This window comes from Bos javanicus, chromosome 4 (genome assembly GCF_032452875.1).
Source record: "Bos javanicus breed banteng chromosome 4, ARS-OSU_banteng_1.0, whole genome shotgun sequence".
NCBI lineage: Eukaryota > Metazoa > Chordata > Mammalia > Artiodactyla > Bovidae > Bos > Bos javanicus.
The window spans coordinates 27,004,562-27,021,707 of record NC_083871.1 but is presented as its reverse complement, the minus strand read 5'-3'; the positions used below and the strand labels follow the sequence as shown (position 1 = coordinate 27,021,707).

Here is a 17,146-nt window from a genome sequence, read left to right as displayed (position 1 = left end):
CTGCAAGGAGATCCAACCAGTCCATTCTTTTTTTTTTTTTATTTTATTTTTAAACTTTACAATATTGTATTAGTTTTGCCAAATATCAAAATGAATCCGCCACAGGTATACCCGCATTCCCCAACCAGTCCATTCTGAAGGAGATCAGCCCTGGGTGTTCTTTGGAAGGAATGATGCTAAAGCTGAAATTCCAGTACTTTGGCCACCTCATGCGAAGAGTTGACTTATTGGAAAAGACTCTGATGCTGGGAGGGATTGGGGGCAGGAGGAAAAGGGGACGATAGAGGATGAGATGGCTGGATGGCATCACCGACTCCATGGACGTGAATGTGAGTGAACTCCGGGAGATGGTGATGGATGGGGGGCCTGGCATGCTGCGATTCATGGGTTCGCAAGGAGTCGGACACAACTGAGCCACTGAACTGAACTGAAGGCTGGCTGTGACTGTGTAGCAGTTTTTTATAATTAATGACTGGTAGGCCCATGGACAGAGGAGCCTGGTAGGCTGCAATCCATGGGGTCGCTAAGAGTCGGACACGACTGAGTGACTTCACTTTCACTTTTCACTTTCATGCGTTGGAGACGGAAATGGCAACCCACTCCAGTGTTCTTGCTTGGAGAATCCCAGGGATGGGGGAGCCTGATGGACTGCCGTCTATGGGTTCGCACAGAGTCGGACACAACTGAAATGACTTAGCAGCAGCAGCAGTGTCTTATTACCATTGTCTCCTTTTGTAAAACTATCTTGTGCTTATGATTATTTATATGTAGTTTTTAAAAGACTTTTTAAAGAGCAGTTTAGATTTGTAACAAAATCAAAAGGAAGGTTCAGAGATTTCACGTGTGCTTCCTGCTCTCACACAGAGTCTCTTCTCATTATCAACCTCTCTCATGAGAATGGTACTTTTTTTTTTTTTAACCAAAAGTCCATAATTTATTTTGGGGTTCAAAACTCTTGGTATTGTGTGTTCTGTTGGCTCAGATAAAAATATAATAATGTATATCCATCATTATAATAACTTGCAGGGTATTTTCACTGTCCTAAAAATTGTCTGTCTCTGCCAGTTCATCACCCGGTCTTATACCGAGCCCCATCTTTTTATTGTCTCCATAGTGTTGTCTTTCAGAATGTCATATGCTTGGAATCATATAGTAAGTAGCCTTTTTGCATTAGCTTCTTTCACTCTGTAGTATGCATTTAAAGTTCCTCAGTGTCTTTTCATGGTTTGGTAGCTCACTTCTTTTTAGCGCTGAACAATACTCCATTGTCTGGATGTACCACAATTTATATATCCATTCACTTACTTTAGGATATCTTGGTTGCTTCCATGTTTTGGCAGTTATGAATAAGTTGATTTAAGTTTTTGTGTGGACATGAGTTTTCAGTTCTCTTGGATAAATCCCAAGGAGTATGATTGCTGTATGGTAAAGAGTGTGTTTAGTTTTGTAAGGAATTGCCAAACTATCTTCCAGTGTGGCTGTATGATTTTGCCTTGCTGCCAGTGAGTTCCTATTGCTCCACATTCTTGCTAGCATTTAGTTATTCTGTAGTTTAGCCATTCTGATTGGTGTGTAGTGGTATCTTATTCTGTTCTTAATTTGTATCTCCCTGGGGACATATGATGTGGAGCATCTTTTCATGTGCTCATTTGCTGGTAAAGAATCTGCCTCCAGTTTAGGAGAACTGGGTTCAGTCCCTTGGTTGGGAAGATCCCATGGAGAAGGTAATGGCAATCCACTCCAGTATTCTTACCTGGAGAATTTCACAGACAGAGAAGCCTGGTGGGCTACAGTCCATGGGGTTGCAAAAAGTTGAACACCACTTAGCAACTTTCACTTTCACTTTCATATCTTCTTTGGTGAGATGTCAGTTAAAATCTGTGGCCCATTTTTTAACCAGAATTTATTTACTTACTGTTGAGTTTTAAGAGTTATTTGTAGTTTTGGATAAAAAGGCCTTTATTAGATATGTCATTTGCAAATATTTTTCCCTAGTCTGTGGCTTGTCTTTTAATTATCATAATACTGTCTTTTGCAGAAGTTTTTAATTTTAATGACATCTAGCTTATCAATTAAGTTTTTCATAGATTATGTCTGGTGTTACATCTAAAAAGGCATCACTGTACTCGAAGTCATCTATGTTATCTTCTGGAGATTTATAGTTTTGTTTTACGTTTAGGTATATGGTCCATTTTGAGTTAATTTTTGTAAAGGTATACGATCTGTGTCTTAGATTAATTTATTTTTTTGCATGTGGATGTCTGATTTTGATAGCACTGTTTGTTGAAAAGACTGTCTTTTGGTTTTGTGTAGTTTTGGAAACTGTTTAATACTGCATTTATCCCTCACAACTTACTTTGTTGCCTTTTATAGATGAAATCTTAAATAAACTTAGACATAAAAGTATAAATAGCCTTGAGCATTGGGCTTAAGTTCAGTAAACAAATGATATTCTCTGTCCTACTTTCGAGTCAAAGAGTACTTCCCCTTTGGCACACTCTTCTGTAGTGCTAGCATTTTTAAATCTTTGTTCACTTGGAATTTTACTAGTCAGTGTCCAATAATACCATTTTGATGGAAAGAAATGGGTAACTGTAAAGAAAAGAGATTGATTCTTGTTCACCTGCAAAACTGCTTTTGGAAGACAAAGCAAATTTATCACTACTTTTTAAGCTCTGGAGGACTTATCTTTTTTGTATTCCCAAACATTTTGTAACTTTTCATTATGGCACTTACTACAGTTGTTTATCATTCCATGTGTATTTTGCCTTCCTAGTTTGTGAGCATTTTGAGGGCAGAAACTGCTTGATTCATCTTTGTATGATTAAGGGCCAATAGATAGCTATCCAATTATTATAGGATCAGTGTAACCTCCCAAAACAATAATTTTAGAAGACAGTAGTTCTTATTTAAAATGAATACATAACCCACACATGAGATAGAATGTTAAAACTCATTACTTAAAGTAGTTCCGGATTTAAAAGAATCTTTGTCTTGATTGAATAGCCAAGTATATATTGCTTTACTGTCAACTAATCACAGAAATCTTTTAATCCCAAGTCTCTGGGCTATGAACATTTATCATGTTTATCGACTGTTTATTTCTGGTATTGATTCCTTAAGAAATACAAGTGCATTTACTATGTAAGTGAATTTTGTGATTATTGTGTGTTTTAAAAAATGTTTTTAGTGAAAAATTTCAAACCTTAAAAGTAGAAAGATGAGTGTAATGAACTTCCCTCTGTCACACCCAGCTTAGACATTTATAACCTCATGGCTAATTATATTTTTTGTTGATCCTTTTTCACTTTTCCCCTACTGTCTACTTCCAGAATTATTTTGAAGCATATTCTAGATCATATGATTTCATCTTTAAATATTTCATCTTGCATCTCTAAAGCATTAAGGGTTCTTTTTGTTAAAGCATAATAGCTGGTACCATTCATTGTATCAAGCCAAAAAATAAACAGCAACTTCTTAATGTCATTAAAAAATGTTTATAATTACCCAGTTTCTCTTCCTTCTTTCCCTCCTCATCCTCCTTCTTCTCTTTCCACTGTATTTTTGTTATAATCAAGTTGAATAAGTTTGCATATTGCAGTGTTAACCCGCAGATTCTCCTTAACCTTCCTCTCCCCTCCTTTTTTTTCCCCCTTGCCCTGTATTTGTTGAAGGAATTGGATCTTCTGCCCTTTACTGTTTCTCATAGTCTGAATTTTGCTTAGTTCATCTCCATGATGTATTGTAACATTTTCTTAGTCTTTGTGCATTTCCTCAATCAGATTCAGGTTTGATTTCCCCCCACCCCACCCCCACAAAACTTTGATTGATGGTGATGTTGAAGCTGAAACTCCAGTCCTTTGGCCACCTGATGTGAAGAACTGAGTCATTGGAAAAGACCCTGATGCTGGGAAAGATTGAAGGCGGGAGGAGAAGGGGACGGCAAAGGATAAGATGATTGGATCGCGTCACCAACTCAATGGACATAAGTTTGAGTGAACTCCGGTAGTTGGTGGTGGACAGGGAGGCCTGGCGTGCTGCAGTCCATGGGGTTGCAGAGTCGAACACGACTGAGTGACTGAACTGAATTGATATGTATTTTTATTCCAAGAGGCATGTATGTTTGGTTCATTCTCTCTTTCTCTCTTTTCTTTCTTCCTCCCTCCCCCAGCTCTGATGCCCTACCTAGACTGCCAGATCACTAATATGTTAGGGATTGCAATATGGCAATATTCTGTCACTTCTTATTATGTGAATTTTTCTCCTTAAGGAGAAACTGATTTTTTTTATCAACTCTGATCACCCCAGTAAATGCTTAATTCTATAACACTTTTCAAAAATAGTTGGTTCTTTAGAACCCTTCAAAGATCAGTGAAATTTAAAAGTATCTCTAATTTCATAAACTCAGATATTTGATGTACTCCAATCCATTGCAGTTGTTATTGTTACTGATTCCATTTTTAGCCAGGTGAGACCTCTTCAGGTTGTCTGCTGAGTTTGACATTTTTTCAGTAATCTTTGGTAGCTTTCTGGTATGATAAAGTGTTCGGACCCATCTTAAACTCATTTCCTGCTCTAGCCGTGGAATTAGCCATTCCTCCAGTAGCCTGAGTTCATTTTGTTGGAACTGTCAACACTATTTGTTACTGAAGCAATGATTCACAGTAAAATTACTATATTTTAAAATCACTTGAAATACTTCCTCTATGTGGTTTTTCCACATTGTTAGTATATACAGTTAGACTTTCAAATTTCACTTTTCTTTTTAGAGATTGCTTTTGAAGTTCTTTTTATGTGTAAGATGTTTATACCAATACAAAATTAGATCTGCAGAGCAAAGTATTTTCAAAGTGCCTAGTTCTCATACCTATCCTCTTTTACCCCATTTTCTCCATTCCTTGTAGTTCAAGTTTCTGTATATCCTTACATTTAAAAGAATGAGCAAATGTTTCTATATTTATAACTCTTACCCTCCCTTTCTTGGATGAATAATAGCTATACATACTTTTCTTTACTGGTATGTAATTAAAAAGATAATCTGGGTACATATGCTAATACAAAAAAATTTGTTCAAAATGCACAAAATTGGCATTTTCTAATATATTGATGGGTTTGATTAGCTTGCATAATTAGATATTCAGCTGTCTTATTCTTTAGTAGCTTTAAAACTTGCTTTGATCAGTTATTTTTAAGGGGATACTTTTCCTTTTTGCATGTCATTTATATATACATAATACATATACACATATATATTTGTTTAGGAATGACACTGATATATATATAAATTAAAAATAGACATTTATCTGTCAAATGGAAACATAAGGAAAGTAATTTTCTTTTTGATAAAGATTAAAAGTTTATTTTAAAAACTCTTTACTATTTTTTTAGTTATTATTACGGCACAAAAGCATTGTGTGTAGTTAGAAAAATATAGCTTCTAAAAAGCACTCTTGGTTAATTTATTTCAGCTTTATGTATCTTCTGGGCCTTTTATCAGAAATTCAGGAAACCTTGTTAATGTGGTTTTGCAGTTGGAGGCTTTGAGCCTGCTAGAAGCCTGTCAGGACTGTTCTTTGCTATACTGCTCCATCCACATTTTAAATACTTTTATTATTCTTTCTGTATAAGGGAAAGCATTCAGTAAATACAGTCTTTTGTTTTTTCAATACTGTAGTTTCTTTTAGACTCTAATTCCAGTGGTTCCCAATGTATGGGCTGTGGGGGTGGGGAGAGGTTCTGCAGCCCAACTTAGTTTGTATTCTGAATAAGCAAATGCCTATGAATGTACCTGTTATTTATTCAAACCGTGTATAGTTATTTTGTAATTGGTGGAATCTCATTTAAAAGACACTGAATTAATTGTATCATTTTTTGTTTTCTTGTGTTTTCTTTGTCATTGGATGCTAGGTGTGCTAATTATATAGCAGTATGTGACCTTTTATAACTACTGCTCTAATAAAAAATTAAAGGGTTTGTTAAAGTAGTTACCTACATATGTATACATAATTAATTTTTGAAAATATGTAAAAGTTTAACTGTAGACTTCCATTTTAAGGGAGAGAGTTCTGTTACTGGAGAACTAAGTACATGGGGCTAGTGTGTATGTATGTATATACATACATATACATATATACATGTTCTGGCCACCCTGGTTGGGAGTGGGAGGAGAAAGTCCACAGGTGCCCAGTGGCCATAATCTTTGCCAGCTGGGCAGTTGACCGTCTTAGAGACAAGGCCCTCTGTTGTTCCTGGCCCAGCAGCTGGATTGAAAACATGCACCATATCACGCTGGTGTTTAATCATCCTCACAAGGATATACTAGTTTTGAGTGGAAGAGAATCTTTATTTACATGTTCCCAGAGTATCAAAAGAGGGGTTTGGTACCAACTTAGCTAAATATACTGATGGTCCCTCTGTGACAGCTTCTCTGTGCTGCCTCCCTGAATGGGAAGTAGTGATGTAGGCTGGTGTAGGGTATGTTGAAACCTTTTTTTCAACCTTTTCCTTTTTTTTTTTGAGATTGGGGCCTTGTTGTGGATTATGCTGGTAGGAATGTGTAGCTCTGCATACAGTCCTAAGGTGGGAGTGAGAAAGAGGACTTCAGTTTAGGGTCCTTTTCTTTTTCAGTTTCCCTTTCCATTTCTTGCCCTTTCTCTTTTTCCTCCCTTTTGCCCTTCTCCCCTCTCTTTCTGTTACTTCCCTCATTTTACTTCTCTCCTTAGTAAATGAGTTAATTATTTCCATATTTACTGAGCAGCTTCTTTGTAGCAGGCCTTGGTTAAATTACTGTATATTGTTGAATGAGCCAAAGTTCAGTGTCAGGAGCTCATTCTATTGCAATTACTTACAGATGGAATAAGGTGGAAGGAAAACAATCTATAGTTTCAATAAGGCCATTCTTCTTCTGGGCACTTATTTTTGTTGTTGAATTCCTGTATGTAGTTTCTGTGACCCAGGTTGGTGCTGAAATAATATCAGCTTTATGAGTCTCAGCCCTGTCTGGCTGGCTGCCCTATGCCATGTAGTGTGTTGAGACATACCAAGTGAATATAACTGAGAGTGGCTGACTCACTCTATTGAGACTCCTCAGTACAGTTCAGTCGCTGAGTTGTGTCCAACTCTTGTGTGACCTCATGGACTGCAGCATGCCAGGCTTCCCTGTCCATCTCCACTCCCATAGCTTATTCAAACTCATGTCCATTGAGTTGGTGATGCCATCCAACCATCTCATCCTCTGTCATCCCCTTCTCTTCCTGCGTTCAATCTTTGCCAGCATCAGGGTCTTTTCCAGTGAGTCAGTTCTTCACATCAGGTGGCCAAAGGACTGGAGCTTCAGCTTCAGCTTCAGTCCTGCCAATGAATATCCAGGACTGATTTCCTTTAGGCTGGACTGGTTGGATCTCCTTGCAGTCCTGGGACTCTCAACAGTCTTCTCCAACACCACAGTTCAAAAGCATCAATCTTCAGTGATCACCTTTCTTTATAGTCCAGCTCTCACATCCATACAGGATACTGGAACCATAGCTTTGACTAGATGAACCTTTGTTGGCAAAGTAATGTCTCTGCTTTTTAATATGCTGTCTAGGTTGGTCATAACTTTCTTCCAAGGAGTAAGTGTCTTTTAATTTCGTGGCTGCAGTCACCATCTGCACTGATTTTGGAGCCCAAGAAAACATAAAGTCTGACACTGTTTCATTGTTTCCCCATCTATTTCCCATGAAGTGATAGGACTGGATGCCACGATCTTCGTTTTCTGAATGTTGAGTTTTAAGCCAACTTTTTCACTCTCCTCTTTCACTTTCATCAAAAGCCTCTTTAGTTCTCCTTCGCTTTCTTCCATAGTGGTGGTGTCATCTGCATATCTGAGGTTATTGATGTTTCTTCCAGCAGTCTTGATTCCAGCTTATGCTTCATCCAGCCCAGTGTTTCTCATGGTGTACTCTGCGTATAAGTTAAATAAGCAGGGTAATGGTATACAGCCTTGATGTACTCCTTTCCTGATTTGGAACCAGTCTGTTGTTCCATGTCCAGTTCTAACTGTTGCTTCTTAACCTGCATACAGGTTTCTCAGGAGACAGGTCAGATGGTCTGGTATTTCCATCTCTTGAAGAATTTTCCACAGTTTTTTGTAATCCACAGAGTCAGAGGCTTTGGCATAGTCAATAAAGGAGAAGGAGATGTTTTTTCTGGAACTCTCTTGCTTTTTTGATGATCCAACAGATGTTGGGAATTTGATTTCTGGTTCCTTAGGAGAGTCCAAAGTCTGTTCTCTGGAAGCTCTGACAGTCTGTTCTTCTGTGATCGAAAATAACTGTTTCCACTTAGCCCTACTCTCCACGTGTAACCAGGAGAGTTTATGCCTGGCTCTACATCAAAGTTACTTAATCAGTCTGCCTTTGATGGACGTGACTTGAGAGATAATTTTACAACTCAGCTCCTTGATTGTGCTAGTGTGAATTCTGAATCAAAAAGAGGTTAGTGATTTTGCAGAGGTTACACAGAACTTTAGTGGCAAACTGGAACCTGTCATTTCTGATTCTGTTTTTAGTACTGTATTATACTACCTTTCCTATCATAGAAGTCTGTGATGAGGATCAAATGAGATAAATGGTAGTATGAATTAATAGACATGAAATACTACAATGTAAATTACTTCCCCATGCTTTCTACTATGAGGAGACATGCAACACTTTTTACATTGTCAACTTCTTGATTCTTAAGCATCATGGCAGCAAGGGTCATTTTTTATGTCTTTGTGTGTTATTTCCATTATTTATGTAAGGAATATGTGGATGAACTGATTATCTAATAAAACTTATACTTTATATTTATGTACTTTGTACTCAAATCAGGAATTTATTACATTCGTTACAAGTAGTTTTCTGACTGTAATTTCTTGGGAGGTATATTAAGCTAATTAATTAAATAAAAGAAACCACTCATTTATGATTTTAATTTTTTTTTACTGTGACTTCTAACTTCAGGCAGTTGTCAACTGAAAAATTTTAAGGTTCCTTAGGAGTCAGAATTTGAATAGAATCAAATCCCACTCTTACTGTTACTAGCTGTGTGACCTTGGACCATTTTTTAAAAATCTTCTCTGTACTTTAGTTTCTCTATTGTTAAACTAGAAATAATAATAGTGATTAAGCTAAAATTGATCACTAGACCAGTGGTCTCCAACCTTTTTGGCACCAGGGACCCATTTCATGGAGTACGATTTTTCCATGGACCAGGGAGAAGGGGGATGGGTTTGGGATGATTTAAGTGCGTTACCTCTATTGTGTACTTTATTTTTATTTTTGTTACATCAGCTCCACCTCAGATCAATAGGCATTAGATCCCAGAGGTTAGGGATGCCTGCACTAGAGCATAGACTCATTTACTACCCAGAAAAACCATACAGCATAGATGAAGAAATGAAGGCATGGAGCGGTTACACAGTTAATACATAATGAAAGTTAGATTTTCATTCAGTTGAACTCCAGACTTCATGTTTTTTGAGCACTGTGTTATATTACCTTCTCGATTACTTCTTAAGTTGTTCTGAGGAGGACATGAGGTATGCATGTAGAATGCTTGGTACAATTTTGGTTTTCAGAGGTTCTGGAATTGTGAGTAAGGTATTGTGGACTTAGGGATTAATTTTGGTAGCATTATAGATATATAATTGTCCTTAGTTCTGAACAGTTCTGGTAAATTATTAGAAATGAAACTATCACAAACCCCATCCCAGACATAATGGACCAGAATCTGTATTTTAAGAACTTGCATTTTAGATCCTTAAAGTTTGAGAAGTACTGCAAGAGATGATTTTGGAGGTTTCTTCCATCTTACAGTTGTGTGTCGATAACCTTAGGGAAGCAGACATATGGATATTTCAGTGTTGTTATTGCGTTTGGAGAAGAAAATAGTAATTTTAATGAAGTATTATTTTACTGAAAAGTATTATTTTAGTAAAAATCACTATTACATGGATATGTTTCTATTCTTTGGCTTCCATTCTGAATTTGTAAAAATATTCTGATATAGTACAAAACTGTCCTAAATTGTATCATCCTGTGTCATCTAAGAAAATAATCAGAACTCAAAAACTTAGAATGGTTTTAGATGAAATATTTTTCTTAATCTCACTGGATAATAAGATTATAATATTAGCCAAACATATAAATGGGAACCCTAAATATAACATAAAACTTCCTTATTTTGGACAGTTCTCTATACTGATGTTTCATTGTTTAGTTCAGTTCAGTCGCTCAGTCATGTCCGACTCTTTGCGACCCCATGAACTGCAGCACGCCAGGTCTCCCTGTCCATCACCAACTCCCGGAGTCCACCCAAACCTGTGTCCATCGAGTCAATGATGCCATCCAACCATCTCATCCTCTGTCGTCCCCTTCTCCTCCTGCCCTCAATAATTCCCAGCGTCAGCGTCTTTTCCAGTGAGTCAGCTCTTTGCATCAGGTGGCCAAAGTATTAGAGTTTCAGCTTCAACATCAGTCCTTCCAATGAACACCCAGGACTGATTTCCTTTAGGATGGACTGTTTTGATCTCCTTGCAGTCCAAGGGACTCTCAAGAGTCTTCTCCAACACCATAGTTCAAAAGAATCAATTTTTTGGCGCTCAGCTTTCTTTATAGTCCAACTCTCACATCCATACATGACCACTGGAAAAACCATAGCTTTGACTAGACGGACCTTTGTTGGCAAAGTAATGTCTCTGCTTTTTAATATGCTGTCTACATTGGTTATAACTTTCCTTCCAAGGAGTCTTTTAATTTCATTTCTGCAGTCACCATCTGCAGTGATTTTGGAGCCCAGAAAAATAAAGTCTGACACTGTTTCCACTGTTTACCCATCTATCTGCCATGAAATGATGGGACCGGATGCCATGATTTAGTTTTCTGAATGTTGAGCTGTAAGCCAACTTTTTCACTCTCCTCTTTCACTTTCATCAAGAGCCTCTTTAGTTCTTCACTTTCTGCCAAGAGGGTGGTGTCATCTGCATATCTGAGGTTATTGCTATTTCTCCTGGCAATCTTGATTCCAGCTTGTGTTTCCTCCAGACCAGTGTTTCTCATGATGTACTCTGCATATAAGTTAAATAAGCAGGGTGACAATATACAGCCTTGACTTATTCCTTTTCCTATTTGGAACCAGTCTGTTGTTCCATGTCCAATTCTAACTTCTGCTTCCTGACCTGCATATAGGTTTCTCAAAGAGCCAGGTCAGGTGGTCTGGTATGCTCATCTCTTTCAGAATTTTCCAGTTTATTGTGATCCACACAGTCAAAGGCTTTGGCATAGTCAATAAAGCAGAAATAGATGTTTTTCTGGAACTCTCTTGCTTTTTCAATGATCCAGCGGATGTTGGCAATTTGATCTCTGATTCGTTGGCCTTTTCTAAAACCAGCTTGAGCATCTGGAAGTTCAGGGTTCATGTATTGCTGAAGCCTGGCTTGGAGAATTTTAAGCATTACTTTACTTAATATTTGAAGTTAAATATTATAAGATTAACCACAAAATAAATGTGCACTTGACTTACTTGATTGGAAATGTTTAATTTTATTAATCCCTGAACTATAGAAATTTCTCTCAAACTTAATTGAGATAAAGGGTCTTCTAAGAGTTTGTTTTTTTGATGACTTTTGTTACCATTTTCCAACAAGTAGGAAGACAGTTGTAAGATTCTGAAAATTTGAGTTTTTAGACAGTTGAGCATCTCTTCATGTTAAATAATTGAGTTAATAATTTTTCCCAGATTATATAATTATGTTTCTTTCTTGAAAATCTCTTTAATTTTTAACTTTCTTGAATTGATATTCAAACAGATGAAAAACATGTTTATACTGTTTAAAGCAAACGCCTTGTTAAAAACCAGGACATTTGAGTACTATTTGAGAAGCCCCGTGTGTATTGTCCTCCAATTGCATGCTGCCTTCCTTCCTTCATCTCCAGAGACAGCCATTTTGCTTGGTTTCATAAAACCTCTGAATAGTAAGTTGTTAACTTACTTAAGTTGTAAGTTGTTAACCAGTAAGTTGTATAGCTTTGAAAACTGGCTAGCAAGCATAAATATAACTTTGTAAAGAAGGAGCAGTATTGCTAATATTGGGTCAAATCTCATTGAAGAAGGTAGGTTGGATAAATTATCTGGGTCATGGTCTGGTTTGGCTCTCCTGAGAGTTTATAAGAACTCTTTTCAGGAAAGTCAGTGGAAAGCTTTATTTGAGTGGATCTTGGTTGAAATAGCATCTGTTTCTTGTAGTTGGCCATCTCACAGTACTATAGTGTGGATCAGGTAACTGGGTGTTCTTCAGAAGTATTGTCAGAGGGACTGAAACGCTCTGTACTTTCTTCTAAGCCACCATGGCCTACTTTTAGCTCTTATATAGAAGTCAGGGGAGGCACAGCCTGGTTCCCCAAACATAGAGTCTTGTAGCCTAGGTCTTACCTTAATCAGGTAAGTAGTGGTGGGTCCAGTGGGGCTGTTGGCTGTGCCCCTGCTTGTGGCCTGTCTGCAGTCCCTGCCCCCTGCCCCCAGCTTTCACCTACTCTTTACTCATGGAAATCATCAGGCAAATTTTTTACTTTCAATGGACTTCGAATCTTCTACCATGGGATCTTCTTCTCCATGGGATGTGGTTGGGAATCCAGAGATAGTTGTGGTTTTACATGGCTTTTCAACATCCAGCTATGATTGATTGGTACAAAATTTCAGAAGGTCAGACCCTCAGGTTTCATTGAGTGATTGCCCTCAATTTCGTAGCATTTGGCCTCAGCAACAAACCGAGACCACATCACTATTCCATATTTGAGCAGGCCATCATGAAGGTGCTTTGTGGCATCTGGGACTTCAGAACCGTAGGATCAACCTGTTATCTCACAGCTATTAGGGATATTGTTGCTCAGAAGCTGTTGTGTAAGTTCAAGCAGAATTGATCTGGTCTGCTTACCATCTAGAGTTTCTTTTTGTCAAGTGGAGGTTTATTTCCTAAGACTGACTGTCCTCTCCTTCTCCAAAAACTTCTCAGAGATGGAGGCATGCTGTCCCCCTTCCTCATGTAGTTGATGAGGAATTCTCTTGAGATCTCACCCAGTCTTCAGGCTGTACACCCACCCCTCTGAGAGTGAGCTGTGGGACATGTGGGCAGGGATATGTGACAGTGATGGGAATGTGGTTATTAACAGTCTTTGCAGTATATCAGTCAGAGGAAGTTCAGAAGATGCTGGTGGGAGCTCTGTCTGTTTCCATTCCCATGCATTTTATCTATGGGCCATTGGATCCAGTGAATCTCTAGGATTTTTGGAGCTATGTAGGAAAACACTGCTGTGGTCCACAGTGTCGATTTTGGATGACCACATCAGCCACTGTCCACAGCTAGAGGATCCATGGGCTTCTTGAATGAATATATGGACTTAATTAACTCATTCTGAGCTGGACAGAGTAGCTTCCCGGTATTACCTCCCCTATTCCTTGTGCTGTGCTTGCTTCAATCATATCTGACTCTTTGCAGCCCTATGTCTGTAGCCCTCCCGGTTCCTCTGTCCATGCGATTTTCCAGACAAGAATACTGGAGTGGATTGCCATTTCCTCCTCCAGAGGATCTTCCTGACCCAGGGAGCGAACCTGTGTCTCTTTTGACTCTTGCTTTGGCAGGTGTGTTCTTTACTACTAGCATTACCTGAGAACCCCTCTTCCTTATCTCTTGTGTATTCCAGTTAGGAAGAAATGCCCAAAAGAGGTCCTGGCCACCAAACACTTCTCTTAAAGAAGTCCACCTGACTCACATTGGTGAACAGCATATAGTAAAAAGCCAGCAGAAGCTGTAAGGGTGACCTGATAGTCCACCTTCCATTCCTTTGACATCTGATCAAGTTGAACTTGCCTTTATCTTTGAGTTATTAGAACGTTCTGATGGGCACTACTGCTCACTGATGCAGAAAATTTGACATTCTTTTGCATAAGAGTCTTTGGAACACTTCTGTGGACTTTTCTGAAAAGTACTGATTTCTGGTCCTGATTGAAATTATCTAAAGGTGCTGCCTTCACCACCCTTGAATGGCTTTGAGTTCAGCCTTCTCTAAGCGACACAGCTTCAAGTGAGAGTCTCCTTCGTCATAACTTTGGTTTTGGTTTCATTAGCTGCTTCTATTTGTAGACATTTTGTTAGACTTTGGTTTAAATAATGCCGTATTCTAAGTATACTTTAAGACTATGATTTACCTACATGGATTATATTTTTATATTCTGTAAGGATACTAAACCAGCAGACAGGTACCCTAGCAGAGTAGTTTAACCTTAGGAAGTATGTTTCATTTCAGAATAAATTGAACTAAATCCAAGCTGTTTACAGAATTTCCTAAAATTACAGGATACTAAAGACAGTAGCCTCTGTGCCAGAGATTCACTGTTACTTGCTGTTAAGACTGGTCTTTCCAGCTACTAATGGCAGTACTCTTCATACCTTAGTGTGTGGAGGCAGGTCCCTCCTGAGCTGGAGTGGAGAGGATGGGATCTTGTACAGTCCACATCACCAGGCTGAATGTTTATTGACCACTTAACCTTCTTGTTGGTTGTCCCAGAGAGGGTTCCTTGTGTAGCTTAGCAGTTCCTGTACTTTACAGACAGGAAAGTCTCAGAAACTTTAAGAACAAAGTCTGAAAGGCCTATAAGCAAATGGTGCTAAATACTTTGTTTTAAAGCCACAGTTTCATTGTTTTGGTTAAAATAGGATTATTAACTAGTGATTAAAAAATTTTTATTAGCAACTTCAAGTATAACAACTGGAATAAGTCTTTATTTTCTATATATAAAAATGAATTTTGACAGGAAAAAAAAAAAAGGTCAGGGAAGACCACTTCTGCAGGTGCAGTAGTATCCCCAGCTGATTCAAGGAGCTGATCAGGAAGGCAGAGTAGAAAGTTCATCAACAGGCATTGTCGTCTGGTTAAAAAGATGAGTGGCCAGGCTGAGGAAAAAAGATAATAAAAATATGAATGAAGTAGAGTTGTATAGGCCTATGTAGAAGAAAAAATAAAAGAGCCCTTTACTGAGGGATATAAAAGAAGATATGAATAAAGGGAAAAGTACTATTTGGGGATAGAAGACTCACTATTATAAATTCTCCTTAAATCTTATCCGGGATTCTGTTCATGTGTTAGTTAATCATTGAAAACTTCTTAGACCATCATAATTTATTTTCCTCCATAGCCTTCATCCCCATCTGATACTAATTTTTTTGTTTATTCACTGAGTTGTGTCTGACTGTTTGCAACCCTGTAGACTGCAGTTAACCAGGCTTCCCTGTCCATCACCAACTCCAGAAGCTTGCTGAAACTCATGTTTATTGAGTTGGCGATGCCATTCAACCATCTCATCCTCTGTTGCCCCCTTTTCCTCCTGCCCTCAATCTTTCCCAGCATCGGGGTCTTTTCCTGCGAGTTGGCTCTTTGCATCAGGTGACCAAGATATTGGAGCTTCAGCATCAGTCCTTTCAATGAATATTGAGGGTTGCTTTCCCTTAGGATTGACTGGTTTAATCTCCTTGAAGTCCAAAGGACTCTCAAGAGTCTTCTCCAGCACCAGAATTTGAAAATATCAATTCTTTGGCTCTCAGCCTTCTTTATGTTTCAACTCTCATTTGTACACTACTGGCAAAACCATAGCTTTGACTATACAGACCTTTGTCAGCCAAGGGGTGTCTCTGCTTTTTAATACGCTGTCTAGGTTTGTCATAGCTTTCCCTCCAGGGAGCAAGCGTCTTTTAATTCCATGGCTGCGGTCACTGTCTGCAGTGATTTTGGAGCCCGAGAAAATAAAATCTGTCACTGTTTTCTCCTTTTCCCCTTCTATTTGCCATGAAGTGATGGGACCGGATGCCATGATCTTAATTTTGTGATTGTTGAGTTTTAAGCTAGCTTTTTTACTCTCCTCTTTCACTAAATATATTTATTTCTTTGTCTTTTTTTCTTCTGGAATGTAAACTTATGAAGGTATATAAATTTATGAGAGTGTGCTTGTTGTTCTTCCCTAATTAGAATGTCTTATTCCTTGTGATATCCCCAGCACTTAGAGCTTAGAGCACAGAGGAAGCAATCAATGACTGGTGAATGAATAAATAAGTAAAACTTTCTCTCCTAATCCATAGTACTTATTGTCTATTCCATAGTTTTTTGGTCATTAATTTTGTTCAGTTTAGCATATTTTCTATTATTTTCTTTTGGTTTCTGTTGCTTTCTATTATTTTCTTTTGGTTCGTGTCTAATTGTTTCATTCCTGTAAGACATTCTTCTCTGTGCTCCTTGATGGCAGGAGTGGGACAAATACATCCTTTGTATACTTCACTGCTGCTGCTGCTAAGTCACTTCAGTCGTGTCCAACTCTGTGTGACCCCATAGATGGTATACCTCACAGTACAAGGCAAATGGATGTAGGAACTTGTTGAACTGAATACATTTATTTACTCATAATAAATTGCTAGAATCCAGTTTGCCTTCAACAAAATGAGTGTTTTTAATAGATAATACAGTGTATATCTAAATGAAATAGGAATTGTTTTATAAAGATGGAGAATTTTTAGAGCTGTTTTGTTGTACTCATGATAAATTTTGGTAACTGTAAGTTGTGCAATTATAATTTTACAAATCTCTACACACAATTTGAGCAAAAGAAAAATATAATTTTCAGTGAGAGATGGATTTATTACCTTGAAATTTTAATTTTTAAAATGTCTCATGCTATAGTTTTAAAAAAGAGTATTCTAAACAAGTAAAATCTGTACCTTTTATACTTGCTATTGCATATATAAATATGTAAATATTTTTTTATAAATACTTTATCACTTCTCATGCCAGTATATCATTCAAGAGTTTATATAACTTTTTCTTGTTCGTTTATTTTCCCAGTGGATTTTTTAAAACACTGCTGATACACTATAAATTTATTTCTACTTATAGATTTGTTATATTGTTGGAGATAAATTTCCAGTAATGTACTGTCAAAAGTAAATATTTTTGAAATTATTGAAACAGTACTGTGAAATGCTTAAAAGCAAAAAATATAAACTATGAAAAAGTTTTGTTGGTTTTTTTCTAGTTCCTATGGAAAGTTATTTATTTATTAAAAAGATTTTTTTTCTGCTTTG

At 37.6% G+C, this 17,146-nt stretch overlaps 1 protein-coding gene and 1 pseudogene across 7 annotated transcripts in view; both read left to right on the top strand.

Moving 5' to 3' along the window:
* The window catches only part of SNX13 (sorting nexin 13), a 148,512-nt gene that overhangs the window by 34,061 nt on the left and 97,305 nt on the right, over window positions 1–17,146 (top strand). The window contains exon 1 of one of the 7 annotated variants that reach the window (XM_061413646.1): window positions 11,778–11,996. The exons of the other annotated variants lie outside the window; for them this stretch is intronic. The gene's annotated coding sequence lies outside the window, so the exon portion shown is untranslated. Of the gene's footprint in view, window positions 1–11,777; window positions 11,997–17,146 lie in introns of those variants that run through there. 7 annotated transcript variants of the gene reach the window in all.
* On the top strand, window positions 12,003–17,146 carry LOC133245914 (mesoderm-specific transcript homolog protein-like; annotated as a pseudogene).